Genomic DNA, 20,100 nt, shown 5'->3' with positions numbered 1-20,100 from the left:
GCACCACAGAAGAATCTGGCATTTTTATGTAATGGAACAGCATGGAATAATAAAACTTTGAATTTCAGAAGCCTGTTTCTATGTGAGCATTCTCATTTCACAACCAAGTCAGATTAGCTCCACCATCCTCACTGCAGTGACAGTCATGCAGGTTCATTCTCATTTTATGGATGAAATTAAGAAGCAGCATTGTGATTTGCCTGATGCAAAGCAGAATATTGTCTGAAGAAGAAATGGGACCCAGGTCCGTGGCCATCTAGTTGTGTGCATTAACCTCTAGGCTTTCCAGCAGTGTGATGCATACCAGAAAATGAATTTCCTCCATATTCCATTTTTTTTTTTTCAGTCCCAGGATAAAAGTAATACTTCAAAAGAAATTAGTGTTATTTGTATTAGATGGGAGGAGGTATTTTAAGCAGACGTATGGTTAATTTATTTCCTCTGAGGTAAATTCTGCCTGTGCTTTCGAATAGGCAGTTTATGGGGCCATCAGTGGCCCTTCTGTGGGTGCAGTTGTCTGGACTGGCAGATGATGAGGGGCAGGGGAAGAGAAAACTCACAGGTTTACCTGCTCACTTCATGAAATGAAGGTGTACTGAATCCCTTGCCTCTACTTCTGGCCTCCCTTGAGGGCCCTTCTGAGTATCAGCACTATACCTTAAAGACATTTTATTCCTTACCCTTCATTTGAGCTGTGGCAAAGCTGGTGGAAACTGTCATATTATCCTTGGAGAAAGTTAAGGATCTACTGGGAAATGTAGAATTTTACTATTCTAATCTACTTTTCTTGCTCCCTACTTAAAAAAAAAAGGGGGGGGAAAGCTTTTTGTTTTAAACATCGACTAAAAAGTTGTGATAAAATGCAGATAAGCCTTCTCTCTCAGCAGTCAGTGACACCAAGCCACATGTAGTCCATGGCAAAGACATACCTATGTTTCATACTATTTTCCTTCTCTTTTTGGCACAGCATGGAGTTTATGGCACATATGCTACAGCCAAGCTACAATAGTTTTGACAGCTGTAGGGGAAGGGTGGTCGGTGTTGTGGCTGAACTCTTCAGCCATTCCCGTGGGGGCAAGGGTGCCTTGCAGCTAGGCAGATGGCTCCTACGGAAGGTCAGCAGATATGTTCATGCATACCCTACCTATTTTTGCATGGTACCCATTGATTCAAACTCCTCTGAGACTCTCTCCCCCCTTTTTAATAGGAATTTTATCATGGTTTTAAATCTTTGCCAATTTCAACGTGGCTGATCTAATTGCACACAAAAAAAGTGTGGGAGCAGCAGTCATGATTCCCCTGGATAAACACTGGACTACGTGCTACTTGTGTTTGCTATGTCAGCTGTGAGCTCTGTAAGTACGAAGTCCTGCCAGGCAAGCCATAAATCTTTTGTCCATGAAAGGGGTGCATTATCTGCTTCTCAGCTGTTTCTTTTCTAAACAGCTACCTGAGGTTTAAGATAAATATTCAATGTGGTTCTTTAAAAGAAAAAAAATGAAGAAAACAGAACAGTTTCTCTCATGCACTGAACATTAACGACAAATCATATAGATCAGGGATTGGTCCTCATGGCATGTCCTGGGTCAATCTAAAAATGCAGTAGTGCAGCGAAAGGATTTCTAAAGAAGCAAAGAATTTAAGAATACTTTGGTTGTAATATACTTTGTACCTTCTGAGTCAGTCCCTTGCAGTGAAGCTGCCAGAGTAACTCCTGAGGCAACTGGGTGCAGCTCTGCGGGGGGAACAGTCAGTCCAAGCACGGGATTGTGAAGGCAGTTATGGTGAACAGGGATCCTTGTTCTCAGCTGATGTCTTGTTCCCAGGTGGCTTCATACTGAAAAGCGTGAAGAAATTAAACTGATGACTAGCCAAATGCCGACAGCTTAGTGGTTCATGGATTTAGTAGCTCTCCATGAGTCCAGTCAACTTCTGTTCCATTTTCAACTCCTGTAGATGTTGAATTTGGATTTTGGTATTTTTGATACCATTTCAAGGTCACCTCAGCCTTGTGTGGCTAAGCTGATATGGTTAGCCAGTACTGCTGGCTTTGCACTATCATACTCCCCAAAACATTTCCAGTTTTCACCCCCAGCTTTCTGTGAAATTTGGCTGTCTCTCACGTAACTCCTCCTTAACCACCTGTGAATTCCCCACAGAACCACCTGCAAATTTGTCAGCTTCTCACCCTGTGATCTATCAGATGCCACAATTTCTTGTGCCATGCCCAGTAGTTTCTCACGTCTTACTGGGTTGGGTGTGCCTCAGGTCCCATCACCCGCCTGCAGCCCTGGCAGCCAGCATCAACAAACCCAGCCTGCTGCTGTGGGACAGAGGCACGTATGTTCTTCTAGGACTAAGCAATAGTAACTATGTTGTATAAAAAGTAAAGATAATGCAAGGTATGGATTGAATACGACCGCTTTTGCTCATGCTGCTTTGCTCCTGATCACTCATGGAATGAGTTACTGAGGAAAGAGGATGTGCCATCTAGTCCCATACAAAGGTAAAGCCCTCCGTTAAATAAGAGCTTGAAAGGGACATAAAAATGTTTGTGACCAGCCTAAGGAACTGGAGGCCACTGTGGGAAGCTGCTTCAGTGGATGATGGGTTCTGATCTGATCAAACCAAACCTGGAGTTGAGAAAATTATAGTTTAGGAGAAACGTCTTTGAATCAAACGTTTGAACAGAAAACCAAATAAAACCACAATGATTGTAGGAGCTGTAGATAATATTATATGTATTATATTTAGATAGGTCCTCAGAGGAAAATGAAAACATCTCTGTGTAAAGAAATCAGCTACAATAGTGAAGTGGATAGGCTTGCAAGTGCATGGGTCTTTTATATGCAATTTTGGAAAACCAAGCTATACATCTATGATTTGTTGCATTTTTGTTGTAGAAGGCTTTATCCCATTTTTATGATTTTAGGATTAATAAACATTATCCAAGTCAAGCATAAAATAAGCAGCACCTCATTCAGCACATTCACTGAAATTTCCAGTGTATTTATCATTTTCTGCTGGGAGCATGGCTACAGAAATGATTAGAAAACAATATGGCAGGAAACTCTTGATGTAAAATATTTGAGTTATGTATCACAGATTGTCTCAAATTCTCTGACTTTTTAGATTTAAATCTTTTCAAAGTTTTCCCAAAGCTTTTGGCACATTTTCTGCAAAATGTGTACAAGAAAGACGAAAGATTCATGAAGGACCCTAGCCTTCTGTTATTGTTTAAACACTGATGCTTAAGGTTTAAATTTACAGGGAACAAATCATTCCACATCAAAACTAAGGTGTTGTATGTTTATTTACAGACCAAGCTCCAGTAGTAATGTGTATTTGTCATGGAAACTGATTTGAATGTAATTCTATACTCTGTTTTGCACCAGGAAAATGTGAGTTTCATTTTACTTGTCTCTGTTTTCAATTATAATTTGACAAAAGAAATAACTGCATTACCTATTTGATTTGCCAGAACTTTATCCCAGCACCACCTGTTGAGCCCTCGGCACTCGAATCCTGACATATAGCAGAGAACGAAATTATGCAGTTGGCATGCTAACCAGCAAGGATGCCAACAAAAGCATAATATAGCCTTTGTACTCAAAATACAACAAAATATATATTAAGCTACCAACTGCAAAGGTTTAAGCAAGCCACATTTAATTATACATGAACATATCTTTCCAACAAATAACTCAGTAGAAAAACGGTATGGAAGTTAGAAAGGACCCTTTCTGTATGGTTTGCATTGGTAAATATTGCAAGTTCAAAATAAATAAAATTTCACAATACCATAGTAGATTTATATTAGAGATGGCAAGAAGATCGCCAGGTAGCTTATACAAATAGATGGGTTCAGCACTATCAGCCTCCCAGTTTAAACAAAATGCCCCATGTTCATTTTTGGTGGGGGGAACTGACCTAGCACAGCACTAGTCTCCCAAGAAGGTGGAAGAAGAGGGTCCCAGCACTAGTCCAGATCGAAACCTTTTCTGCAAGTAACTGTGACCAAAGCAGCAGGGATCAACTGTGTCTCTGAGATGTGTTTCTTGAAGTAGCACTTTGCCACAAAAGTTAATCGCAGCTGCTTTCCTGGCACTTCTGACCTGAGATTTGCACAGAAGAGGGACTGAAGCTGAAGGGAGATAGGACAGGTCAGCAGGGATGAGGCAGAACCTCTAGTCCCCAGTTCTGCAGAGGTCAGATGAGGTCTGCACAGGGACTGGGAACTCACGTGGGATTTGCACGCTGGGAAGGGCTACCAGTGCTTCTAGCAGTGATGCGAGAGTTTCCAGTCTGTCCAAAAATATGAGTTAGATCACTGCATGCTTTTTAAGGGACTGTTTTAAAATACCAGTGACAATGACAGTTCACAGATTTTTATCAACCCCTCAATAAGCCTAAGAGAGAATTAAATCTGGAAACTTGATTACAGCATTGCTAATTCAGAGTCTTGGCCAGAAAAATGACACTAGGTATGAAACAAGGATTGTGTTCCAAGGTAAAGAGAAAACAAGGAATGAGATCTTACTCCTGCCCACCCAGAAATCACCACAAATGAGACAGGGTAAGGCAGAAAGAGCTAATTGACCCGTAAGGAAGGGAAAAGCAATTTGGGAAGTACAAGAAGAGGTTAATTGCCAGTGTTGCAGAAATTTTGATGCATTTGCACAGGGCTGAGCACATAGGTTCTGATGCTGGCTAAGGCTTTTGTCAACATTTTCATATGAAGCATAAATGAAAGACCATTAAAACTTTGGATAAGGAACCAAAATGCTGTAGGTTAAATGAAATATCTAGAAAATCATTTAGAGACAATGAAGTACAGCTTTAAAAAAGCTTGGGAAAAAAAACCCTAGCTTTGTAAACAAGGAAACCAACCAGCTGTAAATCACAAAGTCACCAAAAGATTTTACTTACTGTGCTAACTTTTTCACTCTGAGCTATTTAACTAATTATTACCACTGTAGGCTCATACTAAATGTATGTACTAAATGGAGGAGGTACCTCTTGGCACCTGTCAGTTACCACCAGATGCAAAGTTCTGATATGTGATTCCTGAACAGTATATATGCAATCCAGAAAGTTTAGTGAGTGAGGAAGTGGAACATTTCAAATTATATATAGAAAAACAGAATAATTTTGCATGCAGATTGCTACCAACACATGGCAGGAATCAGCGTTCATCAGAGGTTGCAGAATCTCTGTTTTTGCACGGTTCAACTTGACCGGACACAGCCACGAGCAACGTGATGAAATGAGACCTGCTTTGAGAAGGGAGAAGGGGGTTGGACTACATGACCTCCAGAGGTTCCTTTCAGCCTAAATTGTCTATGATTCTAGAACTTACCTAAAGAAATCAGAAATCTTTTAAAAGAAATATTTTCTTTACAGCTGTTATTAAGTTTTGCTGAAATGCAATGTTTTGTCCTATTTGTTTAAAGGTTGGAATTATTTACTCTTTATAATTTTTCTAAATTAAATTTTTGTAATTATATATGTAAATGCACTTTTATTATTTATTTACTTCTTAAGGGATTGATCAAACAGAATCCTGGGTGCCTGTGGTGAAATCCCAATGAGCCGGTGAGAGCGCTTGCCTAAAACTCTAAAATGGTAGCTTGAAACTTACCTCAATATCCTTAATTTTTCTGTGCTGAAAATGTAAAGTGGTGATTGTTAATGAGAAAAACTTAAATTTGTAATAGAAACTGTAAAACACTTGCTAAGAGATAGACCACATCTAGGAAAGCCAAATCTAGCTGATCTCTCCTCCTTATTTGCAAATATCCTTTGGGGTAACCACATTTCATTCAGGAAAATAAGAAGAGAGGAAGCATACATATGGCAGATACTTTGGCACCATCCCCTTCTAGATTTCTCTGATGTCTAACAGCCAAGAAAATATTCCATCATTTTAATTTCTTTCAGATAGCTGATTCCATGTGATATTTACTTTAGATGAAATATCTGGATAGTGTTCAAATAGGGCATTCAGTCAGCCTAGATAGAAAAGAATCCATCATCTTCTAATAACTACAAATTCTTAAATTGCAATGTTGAGCTTTGAGTTGTAAAATCATAAACTAGTAAGAAAACTCACTCCAGAAATGCACTGCCTTCCACAATATCTCCAAACACACCTAATATTTTTGCTTCCTTCCAAACAGCCTTGCAAAGACACTGAAAATACTGGAACACTTCCTTGCCCATCAGACATGCAAGGAAGCCGCAGGTGGATTGATGAACAGTCTGAGAGCTCTGCAAGTGGCTTTTTTATCCTTGACTGTGCTTTTGGGAATTTAATGAACCCACCCTGAATACTTGGGGCTAGCATTTCAGCTTGAAATTGAACTTTTGGCATATAAAACAGCCATGAAAGTTGTGAAGATTTACAGGTGGATTACAGTGAGCTGTACCAAAGGCAGCACCTTTTCAGGCAGTCTTTAAAGTCTGCTCTGAGCAACTTGCAAACGCCTCAAATACTGCTCAGCTCCACTGTTATTCGCCAGGTAATTGCTATTAGTCTTTTGTATCATCATCTATAAAGTGGGATTCATTGTTGAATTTAATTCCATCTGTACCATTTGGGAAGAATTAGTAGTTCTGGAATTAAACGTCAGTGGTTGTTACATTAGTTTAGCGTTTGTGTCTGCAGCACTGCTCCAAGCAAGTGCCCCCAGTTTACATCACATTTCTCTTATTGTTTGAGCATTCCGATAGCACACATGCAGCCTTTAGCAGAAACCAGTGACCCTGGGGGATCCTTTCACTTTAAGCTTAAGTTTACCTGTCACTGAAGGTGACTGAGGTCAGCTGGCTTAAAATGACTGATCTAAACCCCACACTTCCTGAAGGGATAAATTAAATCCAAAGAGAGAGTCTCATAAATTCCCAGGGAGCTCTTAGTATCGTAAAAATAGACTTGACGCTGCTCCAAAGTTTAGCCTCTGCCTTGACAAAGAGGAATCAAAATCAGCTTTGGCGCAGATCCTCCACAGGAGATACTTCTCCAAGTGCTACTGAGCAGTCTGTGCCTGCCTTATCTCGTGGCAACTTGTCACTGATCCCTCTGCCAGCTTTCACCGATAGTGAGATACTGCAGCTGACTGGAAGTGGGAGAGGAAAACAACAGTGTGTGTTTTCATACTTCCCTGTCTACTTCTCTGTATCTTCTCCTTTACGTCCTTATTCATGCAGATACTTCTGTAGAACTGGGCTCAGGGTGGTTGATGCAGGGCACAGACAAGTGCTTCTGTAGAAAAATCCTACCGTATTGAATAGAATTCTACAGGAACGGCTCTAAGAGCTTAATGTATTTGTAGAATTAATCTTGGTACAATTTTTTGAACCACCTATTAAAGATCTACATCAAGAATAATATTCACTGTTGTGTTCTATGGAGTTTTTGCTGGAACTTGTCCTGTTCTGCTTCCTGTCCATCATAATCACTTCATTACTGCTACAACCCGAGCCTTTCATCGTTCTGGAAACTGGTTGAGGTTTACGCAGTACTGCTTCCCAACAAAAAGTGATTTCCTGTCTCAAATGACTAAACTGTAGCATTGAGAAGGAATTTAATTTTATTGTCACCCTCTGAACTAGCAAGATGATTTATCAGTTTGTTTACGTACTGAAGGCTGCCAGCAAGGAGCATGCTTTGGTAAGGGGCACTAAAATGGGTGATGATTTCATTTGGCATCACCTAATACTGACTGTTTACTTTGGCACTTACCCATTTAGGCAGCTATGTAGACTAGGCAACTTAAGAAACAGGCAGGAGATTATGGCCATAAATTGTCTTCAAAGAATTGTCTTGATTCATGATTGTCTTAAAATATATAAACACATTTTACCACAATGATTTTGCCCATTACAAGGCATACACAATGCACAAGAGACTTTTCCCCCTTCATATAGCAGTAAAAAAAACCCCACTATGGCTCTTGCCAAACTTGTTTAAAGTTTACATGCATTTGTTTGGACAAATGTGGTGGAAAATTATATCCAATGTTTTGGGCACTGGCCCAAGCACCTCCTTACATCTCAACAGTGCCTCTTCCATCTTTTAATGCAGATTTCTAAATTAAGTTTGTTTTTATCTGGAGTATAATATTAAAAAAATAGACTATGAAATAGCACATAATTTTGGCTCTGTAAAATGTAGCTCTTCCTGGTGTTTGTTTTTGTTTGTGGTTTTTTTTTTTTTCTCCTAATTGGAAACAGTAGCTAGTGATTTCTGCTCTGCTTTTCTTGGATGCTGCTGTTTTAGGGTTATCTATTGCCTGTAAGAACAACTGCTCCTCAGATGCTATTGAAATATATCATCTTGTGATGGAGCTAGAGACGACACAATCCCATACTGAAGGCATCTGGTACAGTGGCAAAAAACATGGGGCTTGTCCTGCCTCACTACCAACTTCATTAAATTTCTGTGTATTGGGTAACTGTGTGAAATCAATAGGGTATTCTGCTGGACTTTTTAATGGACTACGATACATGTAATTGACAAGAATTATATAGTAATGGAGAGGTTCCCATTTCCCCTTAAATTTCAGCATTATACAGGATGAGAAAGGAAAAAAAAACCTGCTTAAAACCCCTAAAATTCTATTTCAAAAGATTACATTATTTTGCATGTCTATAAATCATAAATTATCAGATTTTTTCAATGTCATTGGGAACAATCACAACCGAAATATTTTTGCAGAGGGAAAGTTTGCAGACAGCAAGCTAACATATTTGCTTGATTGTCTTTGGCACTGCTAGTATTTAAATCTGGGGTTCCAGGACTGTCGATACGTACGGGACTCTAAGAGGAGCTGCGAGCAGAGATCAATAGTTACTCCTGCAGCAGGTCATCAGGCACGTACCTTACTGAAGGAGAAGGCTCCCTGCTTTTGACCTCTCTGCTACGCCAGAACTAAACCTGAGGCCAGGGCAGGCACATCACTGGTCCCAGGCTGGGGTCTTTCTGGAAAATCCTCCATTAAGTAGAGACCCTGGAGGAAAGAAAGGGGAGTATTAATTAATGTAAACTGGTTCGGTCTGTGGCTGTATGAAGCCTGCGCACGCCTCTGGCGCTCAGTAATAACGCGGCTGCGGTGGCAGAGGGTCCGGGCTCCGCTCTGCTCCCGGGGTTAAACGTTTGATACATTTGTAGGTAAAATCTGAAAGGGAAAGTGAGTAGGTGTCCTTCGAGACGTTGTACAACGGGGGAGCATCGCCTGCTCGTCGGGAAGTTCCCCCCAGAACTCGCCTCCCGGGCGGCGGCCCGGCTGAGCCCGGCAGGGCGGCCCCGACACGGCCGAGCGCGTGGGGCGCTGCACCGGAGCCGTCCGGGGTTGCTCGGCCCTCCCGGCCTCGGCCGCACGCCGGGGCTTCGGCCGTACCGCGGCCCGGAGCCCCCGCACAGGCCGGGGTAGCCCGTCGCTGTTGCCAGGGCCCGCCGCACCCGCCCTGCCCCGGTACCGCCGGTGCGTGACCGGCCCGGGGGCTGCCCGGCTGCACATCGCAACCCTGACCCGCGAGCCAAACGGCCTTGCAGCCTGCGGGGCGCCCTGGGCTGCCCCACGCCGCGGCCACCCCCCGCCGGGGCCGCCGTGGCGGTGCACAGGGCCGAGGGCAGCGCGGCCCCGCAGCCCCCGCCCGCCCGGCGCTGCGCCCCGCGGCCAGCAGAGGCCGCTGCCGGCCCGGCTCCTCTGCGCTACGCTGCGCTCGGGGCCGCCGCCGGGCGGGGCGCTGGGGACTGGGGGCTGGGGGCTCGGGACTGGGGGCTGGGAGCTGGGGGCTGTGGGCTCGGGGCTGTGGGCTCGTGGGCAGCCGCCGGGCTGGGAGCTGGGGGCTCGGGGCTGGGAGCTGGGCGCTGGGGACTGGGGGCTGGGGGCTCGGGACTGGGGGCTTGGGGCTCGGGGGCCGCCGCCGGTCTGGGGGCTGGAAGCTCGGGGGCCACTACCGGGCTGGGGGCGCGGGACTGGGGGGCTCGGGGGCCGCCACCGGGCTCGGGGCTGGGGGTTAGGGGCTGGGGGCTCTGGGCAGGGGGCCCAGCAGCGTGGCCCAAGCGCACTCCGGAATTACCTACGGACGGACGTGTAACCCCCCCCCTGCAGCAGTTACACACAGTTGTGCTCAGAGGGGGTGCAGCTATTTTTCACCCGTGTGAAGTAAAGATCTGTACCACAGGCGCTGCTTTTTCGTACTCTTCATAGGTACGAGGAAAATACAAGCACCCAGAGATTAATTTCCGATAAAGAAAAAAATACCGAAACACTATGATTTAGAAGGAACTTTAGATACAGTTTAGACAAGGTACTATCTAGACAGACCTTTCCTGGCAGGATCACCGTCACTGCTTTCGGTGCCGTGTATCGCCACGCTTGAATTTGGTACCTGCCTGTGGCTGTCTATGACCACCCAAGACAGGCATCCCATTTCAGTAGCTTACTTATTTCCTTGATTTGTTTTTCCCTTATTTTTCCCCTTCAGCTGAGAACTTCTGTTCTCGTTCATCTTCAGGGACATACTGGGCAGAGGGCACAAACAACTCCCCCCCACCCTTTTCCTTTTCCCCAAATCACCTTTTTCTTTGCTTTCTACTGTGGTTTTGGCATTTTTGGGGGGAAGGAAGGACTGCAGAGAGAGGGGCCTTTTATTTGGGCTTGGACACCCAGGGTTTTTTGAATTAGTTGGGTTATCAAGAGTTGTGGAAAAATACCTTCAGTCCATGGCACCATCCAGTCTCCTGATTTAACAGACCCCTGTGTGTCCTGGGGCTTTCTGCCTCCAGCCCCCAGACAGCCCTGCCATGTGCCCCCGGGGAGGGGGGCAGGATGCCCAGGCGTCCTCTGCCTGTGCTGCACCAGAGGCTTGGGGTAGGACTGGCATAAGTCATACATCTCCTTTCTACTTTTTGGGTCACGTCTAAAGCTTGGAACCTAGCATAGGTATTTCTAAAACCTCTTCCTTAAATATCTCAAACTGCAGAAAGGAAAATAAATCTGATTTATGACCTGGTGCTTCTTCCTCTATGAATGTGTTTCTTACTGTGCTTCTCCAGTGTTGCTCTGAACCTTGTTTCATAAATACCTACATATAAAAACCCCACAGAAACCTCTATATTTACATTTATATTATTTGTCTATTCCTTGATTGCTTAATATGAAATAAACTGAATCAACCATTTAGGTTTACCTTTCTATGCTTAAAAAAATAATGAAATATGACAGTTTATGGCTTTTCTCCTCTGGATGGCAGTAACTCCTGCTTAAACATTCATGACCCGTGACTGCAATATCCCGCAGCAAGGGATTTCCTTTCCTTTGTCAGTGTGCTATCCAAAAGAAACATTTAATTTCATTCATTCTATGTTTTTTTCAAATCTGAATCTGAAAGTTAAGGAAGCTTTCAAATAAGGAATCTGCTTAATGTAAAAATCTAATCGCATGTGTTCTATGCATAAAACCAGAACAGGAATCAGAAGAAAGGAATTAATGGTGGGCATTTGTCCCTAGTTGTATCTGGTTACGTTTCATAAAAATGAATGAATGTTGCTGAGAAAATCAAGTTCCTTGATGTTAAACAATGAAGCGATACAAAAGATACAGAACTTGCCTGACCTGAGAGTGTACCAGAATACCTGCCCCTTTAAAACATTCTTATTATAACAAAGCACATCTGGATTTCTTGAGTGTTCATTTTTTACCAGTAAATACATCTAGTAAAGGTGATTTCCAAACACCCACTGTGCAGCCATGTAAGTTAGTTTAAACAAGAGGTATGAGAGGGAGTTAAGCTCTCCTCCCTTCACATCTGACCAAATAACATTTTTTCAGTAACAAAAGTACATTTACACATAGGACTTGGGTCTTCTCACCAGCCAGGACTAGCTCTATTGCCTTGTTTTACTGCTGGTGAAAACGATGCAGTTAGAGCAACAGTTTCCAAAGATGAGTGCTTGTATTTATACAACTGAACCTGCGCTTTGAGGGTAACCCGAGTGCCCTGACACCTTCCCGGCAGGCTGAGGTCTGTCCCTCAGAGGACAGCAGCCTGCCCGGTTTCTGGGGCGCAGCGAGGGCCGTGACCCTGGCCCCTGCCCAGCAGCAGAGAGCGGTGCCCTGGCTTCCTGGTACACGTTATCTATCGGGGAGAGAGTTACTGATTCTATGTGCGCGTTCAGTCTGTGGGCTGTGAGCTGAGATGGCTAGTGGTGATCTAAAAGTGGTTTTTGAGAAGTGGGTGTTTTTCTACCAAGAGCTTAATGCTACCAACTCCTTTGAAAACCTTAAATGTTTTCAAATGGAGAAAAAATCCCCTTGGCTCCGAGAACTGAGAAAAACATTTCCGCCGACACCTTTTTCAGTGGAAAAAATAAATTTGACAAATTTGGCAAGTTTACATTAATTTCTCCAGAATCAAGATCAAATTTACATTTTCTCTCCAAATGGCTAGTGCTCAGAAAACCCACTTAGACTGCTCTATTTCTATCACTATTGTCCTGATCCTCAATAACAACTTAAGGTTCTGCCCATTCATCTATCTTTTCTACATCTGAATAAGTGAAGGAAAACACTTTTGTGGTAAATAAGTCACATAAAAGGTCCTGCCTAAGCACTGGAGGTCCTCTGGTGACAGAAACATCATCCCAGCTCTGCAGATATGCTTCGGAAGGCATGGTGTCTCCTGAGTTTCTTCATACGATGGGGGAGCAAACTTTGTCACTGTCCAGGAGAAAGAGCAGCACCTACTTGCTGACATGAACACAGCTCCGCAGTTCGAACAGAACCACTGGCACACAGTCTTGACCTCCCCTGCTTCATTGTCCTGGTAATTTTCTTGAGAAGCCTAGCAGAGGTGCTCAAAAAGCTTTCAAGACTGAAGATATCAGTGAGAGATAAACTGCAAATTACTCCCAGCTGCTGCCCTGGCCTCTTTTTTTTTGAATGTCAGGAAACCTGAAAAATAATCATGTGGGTGCAGCTAAGAAGGTGATATTACAGCTTGCCACAAAGCTGAGCTTTCAGCCTTTCAAAAGATGAATAAAACTAGATACATCATTTGTTACACTGGTTTTACTGCAAGTCCATACCTTTGAGATTCTCTGATTTGCTGCAAATTTTTCTCTGAAGACTTCATTAAGTTCTGGCCCTGGCACCAATTTGTCAGTAAAAGATAAAGCACTTTGAGAAGCTGTCTCAAAAGGTTCCCCCTTAGCACATTTGTGGAGACCTGTTGCTGCTCAAACTGACTTCAGAGCTCAGGGGGAAGGGTGGGGAACCCGCTATCAAGCAGAGAGAAAACAGGTGACAGGAGCTCTTTTCTGTCCTATTAAACATAGTGTGTTCTCCCCACTTCAGTGCATGAGTCTGCCTCTTCACCATGGTAGCAGGTAAAAGAAGGACAGATATAGCAAAAAATATCGAATGGACTAAATAGCCAGCTGCAGATTTAATTTTACTGTAATTTTTTTTAAGTATAAGCTTTGTATGGGATGTGGGTAGAAGGTTTCTGCCATATAACGCTGGGCTACCAAATACCTCAGCTCTCTCAAGCTGCCCTGTGACCAATTCAAGCAGCATTCTGCATGGTCTCTTTTGAAAAAAGGTGTAATTCATAAACCTCCCTTTTCCCTGAGCTCCAGACAATGTCTGTACCCATTTCCTAGATAGCGTTATGTACACATGGCATAGTAGAAATACAGACAGAACACAAGCAACAATGCATTTATTTAAAACCCCCTATTCTTCGTCTCCCTGATATACTAAAATGGAGGCTGATGGAAAACAAAGATGCTTTCCTGTGTGATGCAGGGTGTCACTGTGACAGCTGAGGTCAGGAGGAGAGAAGACATGCAGAACATTTCAGGCTGAGGTCCAAAATAGAGAGATTTCAAGTTTATTACGAGGACAGAAGAGCACTGTGCACTTGAATTTCTACCTGTTGGCACTATAACTAAGCGCAGCTAGTCAGAAGGTTATGTTATAGCTGGAGCTCGGTTTGAAAGGTGATTTCAAACAAGTTAAAAATTCCTGTTTATTACAAGCTCCTAAATTAAGAGAAACTGAAAGATTGGTTTCTTTCTGAATCCTGAATCGTTCTTTAAATTACATTCAGAGGTTATGGCCATTTTGAATTCTAGTTTAGAAACATGTATGGAATTTGTGCTAGCATTCCTAACGTCTAAAGTTACAGAACTGCCAACAGTTTGTCCAGAAAAACACTCAATTCTGGACTTATTTTAAAATAATTAAAAATAAATAAAAAATCTGTTGGGGATAGCAGCCCTGCCCCACAGACTAGAGATGTTTTGCAACCCTAGGAACTCAGTGTAACTGCAAGATGACCTGCCTCGTGTGCAAGATATGCAAAATTTCTCTGAAATTCCTCCTTCTACTTCTTCAAATTAATTAGCAAGAGGAGCCTTCCAGGACACCTGGCATAAACTTTCTCGCTTTCTCATGCAAATGCAGCGGTAGGAGCGGACCTTACAGCAGCACAGCCTTCTCGAAAGGAGGGCAGGCTTGCCCTTTCGGTATTGCCGTAACAGTAGGATCCCTTCTATAACATGCTTTCTGCTAGGTGCTGCATGAAGTTCTCTGCAATGTTATATGAATGGACAGTACAAATCAAATTCATCATAGCTACTGCTACTTTCAGGCTTTTTATCAATGAGCAAGGTCTTGTTGGCTTGTCTTTCTGTGTAGCATCAACTGCTGATTTTACCTGCAGGAAATCAAAGGAAAAAAAAGTTTCTCTGGGTGGGAAATACACTTGTTTTTAAAAGAGCTGTTGTATAAAAAAACCCTATGCTTTCTGGGTTGCTGGAGTTGCCTGAGGCAGACTTGTCGTTGTTGATGCACAATACATCACGTGCCACAGAAAAAGGTTTCCCAGGATCGGCTATGCCCTTTGTACAGCAGTAAGCAAGAATGACTAAGGTATAAAAGGACATACTGTGGTGAAGCATTTTTGTGGGTGAGGTCTGCAAGGTCAGAGAAGACACATATAAAACTAATGCCTTCTGCAAGCCATGAAGAAGTTAGCAGGAAAAGAAGTATAAAGGGGAAAGCAATCAAAGGCAAGTAATGGAGGCGGCACACATCCAAAAAATCACCTGTGCGACAGTGCTGGCTGCTGGGAAAATCCTGACTGATCCAGAAGAAAGAATCTTTTCTTCACGTGATGGCACAATGGGCTGCAGAGATGGGGTTAGTTCAGCATCCATAGGCTCCCTCCTGCCCACATTGCCGAATCTGAACAATTTATTGCAGAACAATCTGAGCAATATCTTGAATCCTGAAACCCAGTTTCACACAATTAAACCGCAGCTGTTCAACGATCAGAGACTATAAATGAAAAGAAAGGACAGTCAATTTGCAGGAGGCATATGTCCTGTGATAGATGACCAAATTATATGTAAACCGATTTATAAACTGGTTTCTTTGTAAATCAGCAGCACAGAATACCTCCCCCTGCCTGGAGCCTCCCAGCTGTACTGTGTGTACCTGCACTTTCTGTCTGATCTGATTTCCTCTGCTCTGTCCCCTGCTGCACTCTGTAGACCTTGCTAAGGTTGCAAAGGATCTTTTAAGCTACAAAATTGCCCCTGGTATAATCAAGTTGTGATACTTTTTGATGAAACTCTGTCTCTGAGGCCAAATATTCCACTGTTCTTACTTGTTACAGCCAACTTTTCACAACTGAGACAGATGTATTTGATAAAACAAAAAAACCCATTAAAATGAAAATCAAGCCTTCTCGTACTCTCCTTTGCTTCAAGGGACACAGAAAAGCATTGAGATGATAATGGACTTTTGCATTGCCTATAATTATTCTGTTAGCAGCAGACTGGCTTTTCAATAAACCAAAGACATGAGGATACAAACCCTTGCATGGGCAAATATGCTCAGATTCCTTGATTTTGTAAAGTTTGCACTGGCAGTTACAACCTATTTAACTAATCCCTGGTGATTTTGGAAGGCTGACCAGAACGCCTTTCTGTAACCTCGTCCCGGCAGCAAAGCTTCGCACATTTGGGGGTAATCAACACGTTCTCTCCTGCATTTCACATCTTTTACCTCTTTACAAAATCACTTATCCCAGTATCGTTATAATAAAATTTTAAAAGCATGTCATTGCTCAGATCTTTGGTACAAAAGTCCCCTCAATGATCCCTCCTCCTCAGCTGGATGTGTGCTCATAACAGGGTGTTTTGAATTGCACCCAGATGGCCAAGGTCTCCTGAAGGAGAGAGGCCAAAGGTCTTTTCAAATGCCAAAAATTGCCAAGGTGTAGAGTTCTTGGCTAAAGGGAGTGCCACACCTTTGCTTGAGTAACCACTCAGTTGAAGGGTATAGGGGCTGCTATGGCAATACAACCTAATACATCAAATCCTGTCTGAAAGGTATCTGAGAGCTAATCTGCATTTTACAAAGTAGCTGCAAAAACAGCAGGTGATGCTAATTCAAGGATCAGTAAACCATTAGTGTACCTAGCACACACCTCTCAGATTTTCTCCAAGATTAAAGGTTCTCTTTTGGTCATCTTTCTTAGCAGGACAGAGCAAAGACTGTCATTTAGGTATGAGTTAAAGAAATACTCCCTTTTGATTGATGAAAGTTGTTTGCTGCATAAGGAATTGAAGCAAATTACATGATTTGCTTAATAAGATTTAATACAGGAGCTCTTATAAAAAATAGAAGATTGTCTTTGATTTCGTATCCTTAAATAGCACTAATTAAAAGTACCCAGTGGGTAAATAATAATCATCATCACCCCAGAGTGTGGTGCCCTACTGAAGCCTTGGATCAGTCATACCATTTGGGAGGAGACAGTTGCAGTTGAACGTGATACCCCAGACTTGTCCCCATTCCTGATGGCCTGTTCTCCTCCGTGGTTGCCCTCAGAAGCTGGATGACATGGTTCATTGCACATAGCCCCTGAAAGGCCTTCCTTCCGCGGGGTGCACGTCTATGCATGGGAAACAAAGCAGCTCAGAGCAGTCTGACTTGGTCACATCACCACCACAGATACAGAGGGAAAAGAACCCTCTGACCTGGCATTTCCACTGCTGCATCTGTTTGTCACCGTGTGATGGGCATGAATAGCAGGAGGTGACAGGATGTTGATTTCAAGCTCTAAAACTTAGCTCTGCAGAGGCTGCTTCCAACAGGTGAGTAAAATAAAAAAAGAATGGGGCTTTTTTCATATTGATAAAACCAGCTGAATTGTGAGCATTCTTGAAAGTGTGCGAGGCTCTGATAAGAGTTTTATCAAGCATGTATTACATCAACTGGCGGCTACAGTGGCCCCCTAATCAGCTGGTTGTCCTAGCAGCAGTGCCTAGACAATACGCTCACATCTATCGAGGAAGCACTTCACTGTCAGCGGAGATGCTGTTCCAGTATATCATGCTTGAGACCCGGTGTAAAGAAGGACAACCAGGCCCCTGCTTTAGATATGCTCAGATGCTGGGAGAACTGAGGCTCTTTCAAAAATCCTATTCAGTGCAAACTTCAGTTCTGCACATCTGAGAGTCCCTCCACCTTCATGAGAAAGAATATGTATTTAGTAATTTTGTTGGGGAGTCAACAGAAATAACTGTTAATGATTAAACACCAACCTGTGAGAAATGTCCTTTCCAGATGTGTTTTTAATACAACATATAATTAAATTTTAACAAGTTTTATTCAGGTCTATAAGGACTTTGCATAAAAGCTTTAAGTGGGAATGCAGAGGACAGAACTCCTGATCCAGAAAAGAGAAAAAGGCCCATGAATATAGTTTCATTTGTTACAATGAGACTGAGTTTGCAATTTCTTGGATTAGACGAGGACAGACTTTGAGAGACTGCAAAGACCCGAGAATACTGAGGTACTTCAAGCACTCAGTTTTTCATCACTGGCAATATTAAAAACCCTGGGTAAGACTATTCTTTGTTTTATACTCATATAAATAAGGACTAATTCCACTTAGGGAATGCAATAGCTTTATTTAAAGGGAATTATTTCTGACCATCGAAAGTGGTGAGAGAATACGCCTCACACTGAAAATGAAAGCCAGCCTGACCACAGAACAGTAACATACACTGCAATCCGTACCTGTGAACCTCCTCTGAAAAAAATCTGATGGTTTTTCCTGAAGCTGTTCTGGGATAATTGTATCTTTGTCCATTATAAATTCACATATATTTTTATAAGCAAAGCAAGGGTCCCATTGGCACCATTAGAATTAATCCTTTAAGAGATTTCCAAAGATATGTCTTGCTTAACTTCAACGGGGAGTTAACTAAACACTCTACAGAAATTTTATTTTTCCTCATAAGAAACAATAGATCCCTGTAAATGTAAAGTAAGTCATACACAATCAAATATGCTGGCATAAAAGCAGTCATGCTCTCACTCCTATAAAAATTAAATAAGTGGTGCCAATAAAGACATGCCAACATGTAAGAATAAACCTTTTGTTTTAAAGCATATATTACCAAAAAACATTTTATAAGCTTTTAAAATTCATTAAGACTCAGGCCTTGGCTGTTTGGAAGTCTTTTTCAGTGACTGGATCACAAGGAAACTGGGGTGAAGTCTGCGTTTTTGTGTACAGAGGCCACAAAATAATGAAAAAGGTCAGTTTACTTGAAACTGGGTCCTAGTCTTAGCAAGTTGTGGTAGAAAGAGAGTAGAAGTAAATTTGTCAGGGTCTGTCCTTTCCTTGCAGCCCTATCTGCTGTAGCCAGCACCAGGGAAGACTTGTTTTCCCACCCACATCCTGTGCTGCTTTTTGCTACCAGGCTTGGGGACTTGCACGTACCTCCTGAAATACCGCACCCTGACTTCTTACAGACTTAGAGAACGTAATGGCTAATGTGGTTGCACACATCTGCCAAACATATGAGTACTTTTTCACCCCAAAAGCGTTAAAACAGTTCATTGCACTAGAAAGCTGTCATACGAAATTCATATGACAGCTGTTACAGTGGAAGTGTCACAGGAATTAACATATAGGAACATCTCAGTAGCCCATCTGAAGTGATATTCTCTCAATGCAGTCACCCACAAACTTTTCAAAAAGGAGGCAGGCAGTAATGAGGATATGGGCTAAAAATGAGCAAAACCCTTTGGCTCCATATAGAAACTTTCCCAGAGAGCACTGGAGTCCAGATTTTCAGTTCAAACTTCTTTGTGACCTAACGCTGAGAACAGCGCGGTCAGGCTCAGAGTACATCTCCTCCTTGCTTACATGCTGGCGTGTTAACATTTTCTGTACTTTACAGTAAGGATATTTTACAAGGTAACTAAGGGCTTGTGGATCTGTCCTTTAGGGCATAACGAGCTTGTGTGTGATACTTGTTTGAAGTCACTGAAATGTTCAAACTGCAATGCCACTTACAGCTGGGCGTGTTCCGGGAGGTGACTGCCTACCTTACAGAAGCCCTGCTCTTTTTGTGGAGACTTTTTCAACCTGGCAAAGCTGCCTGGGGCAATGTACATGTGAGACAAGAGACCAGCATCCTCATTTGCAAATGAAGTCATAGGACAGAAAGGTGCTTCTGTGCCTTAAATTTAACTGAACAAAATGCAAGTTTAAGCTGTCTCTCTTATAGTTAGGCTGTTGTATGACACACTCTTCCAAGGTGTCTTTTTATACCAAGGCTAAACATGCAGTATCAGGATTTAATTCTGGAATGGACTTACACTTCCCATGTGATAAAAATTGCTTGTGTCAGTCAAAGTACCATAAAAAGGGTATATACCATGTAATACCTAAAGGGAATTACAAAATCACCTGAAGGATGACTATGAATAGAGAAAGGTGGATATAGTACCTTTGGTAGAGTGTTTATTAACTTACAAGTTAAAGCAACAGTTGTTTCAGAAAATCAAACAAATCCCGTGGCTGAGTCCTCCAAATTTTGACCATCTGCATCACTCTGGAACACTCACATAAAAATGACATATTTGAAGAGTTGTGTCTTTTTTGTGATGGGTTTTTTTTTGTTTTTGCTTTTTCTTTTTTTTTTTAACAGAAACATTTAATTCTCATTCACAGTTTGCTGTGAACAAAACTTCAACACTTCTAAGAAATTGTAAAAGA

General features: G+C 42.5%; 1 long non-coding RNA gene across 2 annotated transcripts in view; it reads right to left on the bottom strand.

Annotated features, from left to right (window-relative positions):
* The window catches only part of LOC130156615 (uncharacterized), a 229,099-nt gene that overhangs the window by 12,798 nt on the left and 196,201 nt on the right, over positions 1-20,100 (bottom strand). For both annotated transcript variants that reach the window (XR_008824513.1, XR_008824512.1), the window contains exons 4-5: positions 8,883-9,011; positions 1,673-1,837 (exon numbers count right to left, since the gene is read on the bottom strand). This is a non-coding gene — a long non-coding RNA (uncharacterized LOC130156615). The remainder of the gene's footprint in view (positions 1-1,672; positions 1,838-8,882; positions 9,012-20,100) is intronic.

Source organism: Falco biarmicus, chromosome 11 (assembly GCF_023638135.1).
Source record: "Falco biarmicus isolate bFalBia1 chromosome 11, bFalBia1.pri, whole genome shotgun sequence".
Lineage (NCBI taxonomy): Eukaryota > Metazoa > Chordata > Aves > Falconiformes > Falconidae > Falco > Falco biarmicus.
Note: the sequence above shows the minus strand (reverse complement) of the source record. Positions and strands in the feature narration are given on the sequence as shown.